Source organism: Sinocyclocheilus rhinocerous, unplaced genomic scaffold (genome assembly GCF_001515625.1).
Source record: "Sinocyclocheilus rhinocerous isolate Xijiao unplaced genomic scaffold, SAMN03320098_v1.1 scaffold619, whole genome shotgun sequence".
Classification (NCBI taxonomy): Eukaryota; Metazoa; Chordata; class Actinopteri; order Cypriniformes; family Cyprinidae; genus Sinocyclocheilus; species Sinocyclocheilus rhinocerous.
This window is the reverse complement of record NW_015636051.1, coordinates 474,054-479,978: the sequence shown is the minus strand read 5'-3', so window position 1 is coordinate 479,978 and position 5,925 is coordinate 474,054.

Below are 5,925 nucleotides of genomic sequence, written 5' to 3'. Positions count from 1 at the left end.
AAAAAAAAAAAGTATACTTTGTTCAAATATACTAAATGTATACTTAATATACTTTGTAAAACAGTAATATTATACTAAATATACAGTAAAACAGTAATATTATAAAATTTTAGATAACTGTTTTCTATTTTAATATATTTTAAGATGCAATTATTCCTGTGATTTTCAGCATCATTACTCCAGTATTCAGTGTCACAAGATCCTTCAGAAATCATTCTAATATGCTGATTGACCACATAAGAATCATTTCTCATTTTTATCTATGTTGAAAACAGTTGTGCTTCTAAATTATTTTCGAGGAAACCATAATACATTACCATTCAAATGTTTGGGATAAGAATAAATGAATGAATGAATGAATGAATGACGAAGATGATGATGAGGAGGAGGAGAAGAAGAAGAAGAAGAAGAAGAAGAAGAAGAAGAAGAAGAAGAAGAAGAAGAAGAAGAAGAACAACAACTATTATTATTATTATTATTATTTATAAGGGACTCATTGAACTGATCAAAAGTGACACAGACAAATAAATACAGTAAATACAGTATTAGTGAGCATGTGTATGAGGTTGTGTAAATAATGACAGAATTTTATTACTGAATGAACTATTCCATTAATCAAACCAGATTCTCTGACTCAAAACAGGCACTGGCCCTGATAAAACCTGCTGGTGTTATTAAATCTGAATCTCCAAATTAGATCATTTATTTTCAGTGACTTATCAGTAATAGTTTGGATGCTTCAAGCATTTGATTTAGTAAATTCATTTTCATCTGTGAAATTTTTTGTGGGTTAAAGTTGTTTAAAAAGAGACTGAAAAAAATTATAATTTGCATTTTTATCTCAAAGGCTTGTTCTGTTGAAACGAGTGAGCATAAATATGTGTGTTCTTGACTGTTTTCCTCAGATAGTTCCACTTTAATTCTGCAGCTTTGTAAGTGAATCATAAAATTGTTCATGCTGTGTAATGACACATCACTCACTATGCAATTACATTACTAAAAAAATAAAATAAAAAATAAATAAATCGAAAACCATCTCTCAAGTCACATTTTCTTATAAAGTGTTTCTGTATAGTGTAGTGACAAGGTGGTATTCATTTGCTATCTATCGTCATCCTTTCTTAACTTTAATGCAATAACTTAATTAATGTCACTCGGAATCGCTGCAGAAATGTCATCACTCAGAGCAAGTCTATAGCAAGAGCTTTTACGACTTTAGTCAAACAGAGTGCTGTCTGTGAGTTGGAAAACCATGGCAGCTCAACCTATGCATTGGCTCTGTTCCAGTGAGCTGAGTAGCTAGACAGCATTCATGATGCAAAGGCTCTTCCAAACAGTAAACCGAAAATGATGTTGGCTTGTTTCAGTGGTCTGAGAGCAAACTGAGCAGATTTTGACATTTATGACTGCTACAAATGATCTCAGACCCCTTTAAAACAATCAGAACTGGGAACATATTGTGGTGAGTGACTGAAAATATTATATTACAGTTTACATTACAGATGAGGGGCATGTTTTAATGTATAATATAATTGTCACAGGTGTCTGCTGTGCAGGAGCGAAGGATGCGAATAACAGGGTGCCCTGGAGTCCTATCAGGCTAGGCTTGCCCCGGACGGGCTGCCTCCAGTACCAGCGGTACCGGTACCGGTTCCGGGAACCATGGCGGAGCAGACAGTTCGGGGGGCCATGGCAGAGCAGGTAGTTAGGGGAGCCATGGCGGGATGGCCTCCGTGGCCTTGGCCTCACAACTCAGTCCGGTCCCTACAGCCAGAGATGTATATCCCCCCAAAAAAAATTATTGGGGAAGACTCCGGATCCCCTGGCTGGAACTGGCTCTGGACTGGGCTCAGAAGTCCACTCCGGGCTGCATTCGAGAACAGAAGCCCTCTCTGGGCTAAACTCAGGAACAGAAGCCCACTCTTGTCCTGACATGGGAACAGGAGCCCTCCCTGGGCTTGACTCGGGATCTGAGGCCCTCCCTGGGCTTGACTCGGGATCTGAGGCCCTCCCTGGGCCAGACGTGGGAACAGCAGCCCTCTCTGGGCTTGACATGGGGACAGGAGCCCTCCCTGGGCTTGACTCGGAATTTGAGGCCCTCCCTGGGCCAAACGTGGGAACAACAGCCCTCTCTGGGCTAGACATGGGAACAGGAGCCCTCTCGGCGCTTGACTCGGGATCTGAGACTCTCCCTGGGCCAGACGTGGGAACAACAGCCCTCTCTGGGCTGGACATGGGGGATAGGAGCCTTCTCTGGGCTTGACGTGGGAACAGGAGCCCTCTCTGGGCTAGACGCGGGATCTGTGGCCCTCCCTGGGCCAGACGCGGGATCTGTGGCCCTCCCTGGGCCAGATGCGGGAACAGCTGCCCTCTCTGGGCCGGACGTGGGGACAGGAGCTCTCTCTGGGCTTGGAACGGACTCTGAGTTTGTTTGGACTGTCATGGATTCTGGACTGAACTTGATGAAATGAGCGGACTCAGGAGCTGGAGCAGACACTGGAGTGGACTCGTGGGCTGGAGCGGACTCTGGAGAGTGGATCAGGCTTGAAAACAGTCTCTTCCTCCTCATGCTCCTCTTTTGGTTTGAGGTGAAGGATATAATTGCTGTCATCAAAGGGCTTGAGAGTGAATCGGCCGGCCGGCTTGACAGTGGAGCGGCCACTGGTTCTGGGCTGAGGACCGGGATGGTTCTGGGAGCTGGAAATGGATGAAGGGAGGTGGATTTCAATGTTGACCAGACATATGCTAATCCAGGGTCCGCAACTTTAGCCTCCAAGTCAGCGCTGTTGGAAACCCACTTACGGGCTCGGGGAAACAAAGGAGGATATGGGTGGTCGGGCCAATGGCCAGGCATGTGGAGGATCTCAGTATGGGGTGAGCTGGCCAGGCTCAGTGGTTCACAGAAGGAGCTGGATGAGAACAGCTTTTATCTTCTCTAACTTTGTCTACTTCAAAGCTAGAGCAGTTTAAAACAAGGATGATATTGATTAACTCAACCAAAGAGAAGTCACAAACGGGAGAACTACAACGAATAGTGTTCTCATCCAGTCCCAACTGAAAACAGGCACATAGTGAGGAGTCGGCCAGCTCACCTGATGGGAAAGCTCAACAAATTCCTCCACATACCTTTCCAGAGGGCGACCACTCTGTCGCAGGCAGGACAACTGTTCCTCAGCCCAATTTGCCATCATATTTGGTCCAGTGTTCTGTCACGGTTGCGTACTATGTAGGAGCGAAGGACGAGGAGACGCAGGAGATTCACGAATAACAGTCTTTAATTATCCAAACAAGGGGGAAAACCGGGCAGGCAGGAACACACATGCAGCACAAAGTACTAACGTTTAACACTGGACAAGGGAACATAGGGCAAACAACACTTTAAATACAGGATGAAATGAGGCTAATTGACAAGACACATCCACAGCTGTGCTGATATAGAGTCTTCTTGCATGGCTATGAGTGTGATATTGCGTTTATACAGCAGCTCGACTGCACACGTGTGTAAACACTTTTGTTCTACTTCCTTCCGCCACGGATTAAAATCTCAAGTTGACAGTTTAACATATGAGTCCAAGCCTCTGTTACTCATTCGAAAACATCACTTTAAAACTAGTAATGAAGGAATGCTGAGTGGCTTCATTAAAGTTAAAACCTTACTGTATTCTGTAGAGTAGAGCATTATGAGAGAGAGAGAGAGAGAGAGATTGACTGATCGAGTGATTACCTGCATCTGATACGGCATTCATTATTCAGCTCAATCTCATATAGACATTAGTTTGAATGTCCACTGAGGAATCTTTGTTCTAGTATTCTATCATCTGAGGGATATCCAGTGCTAACACTGGTGGTCAATGCAATGTTGGCTGTGTCTTACAAAGTGTTGTTGAGAGTAAAAATAATATCCCTGTTTACAACCTTGTTTCAGTCTCTTTCAGTATAAAAGTCTTTGCTACTAACTCATTAAGAAACACACACACACACACGCACACAGTTTCTCAATACCAAATACTATTATTAAATGCTACTATTATTTAAATAAAATATTATTTATTGAACAATAATATTTAATAACCAACAATAATTATTATATATGTTGCTAAGCAATCTAGTCAAAAGCACAAAGGCAACGCTCTGATACAGCATTAAAATGTGAAGTTATGAAGTCATACAAAGTGATACAACAGGTGAAACGGTTCCTGTGGCGATACTGGTAGATTATCTCATGGCTGGAAAGACCTCTCACTCTGCTCACTTTTTGGTATCCTTAAAGGGGTCTGGATTGTTTTCTTTCATTTTCCACTGTGGGGCTGATAACAGAGCTCGTAATACAAATGTGGCAGTCCTTGCCTTGGTAATGCGAGTGTTTACGTTCAGTATGAGATGTAAATAGTGACCAAGTCATGGAGAATGATCAGATATTTCTTTTAAATATGCTCAAATAGCATGCTTGGCCAGCTACAGAGAGAAACTAAAAGCCAGACAGCAAGTGACCAATCCTGAGTAACGACATCGCTACACACATTCTACCAGCACAGTTCAGAATAGTTAGCCAACCGTGCTGAGAATTCTGAGCCGAGAATGGTTTGTAATAGTGTTGTGCCGAACCAAGCTCAAGTGTAAATATAACTGTAACCATTCTTTACTGTTCTTAGAACCAATCGGCCCGATGGTGGAAAAGCAGTATTGTTGATTATAAATTTTAATTAAAAATATTCAGTGAAATATTAGTCAAGGCCTTTGTGCACTTAAACTTTTAAAACGTTCTACTTATATGGCATCAGCTGTTATGCTTTTGTTCTAAGTAGAACCTTTATTTTTAAGTGTCTAGTGTTTGGAACAGAGCCAGTGTTTGCTGTTTATCAGCTCAACCCCTGTACTCATGTGCGTTGTTCTGTATATATTTCTCACCGCATCTATGTTGAGCGGATTATGCCACTCTAATCCTGCTCAGAATGCCCCAGCACAGCCAAGTGACGGCCACCGATCTGCACCGCACTAGTATGATACAGCTCTGCCGCCCAGGTATCCACACTTCCAAACCTTTGTTAAACTCCATAGGGCTGGCATGGATTAGCTAGTCAAGGCTTTGATGTCAGATTCTCACACAGAGTCAATACACAACATGAGCCCCTCAGGATTAAAATGATATCCACACCATGACGTTACTTAAGTAACAGAAAAATAACAAGGAACAGAAGCTCTCAGAACTAAGAAAAAACGAGGGAATTGAAGAGGAACCTGTTAACATATGAAGTGTGATCTGTTTTAATGTGAGAGATTCATGCTGTACATAAGAGGTGATGCATGATTAATGACAAGCATGATGAAACACTGGGGTAGGACTTTTCTCAAAGGCTTCATGCATTGTAAAGTATTATGTATGTATTGCAATGTATTCATAAAACGTTATAATACAGTAATCAGTTATATCTGCTTGTAAATTACAGTTTATAAAAGGGTAAACCATGTGCAGTTGTAACACTGCAAATATCTTACTTCTTATGCAAGTTCGAACTGCCATCATCCACATGTGCCAGGTCCACGTGGAAGTGGAGAGACCGGGGACTGAGGCAGAGCTGGCAGAGCAGGGCACCAAGGCAGAACCGGCGAAGCAGGAAGCCAGGGCGGAGCAGGGACCCAGGGTGGAGCCGGTGAAGCAGGGAGCCAGAGTTGGGCCGGCAGAGCAGGTGGAGCTGAGGACCACCACAGCAGAGCAGACGGGTCCAGCAGAAGACCACCAGAGCAGGACAGAAGACCACCAGGCTGGAGCAGATGGAGCAGAAGACCACCAGGCCGGAGCAGACGGAGCAGAAGACCACCACGGAGGAGCAGAAGACCACCAGGCTGGAACAGACAGAGCTGAAGACCACCACGGAGGAGCAGAAGACAACCAGGAGCAGACAGACAGAACAGAGGAACACCACG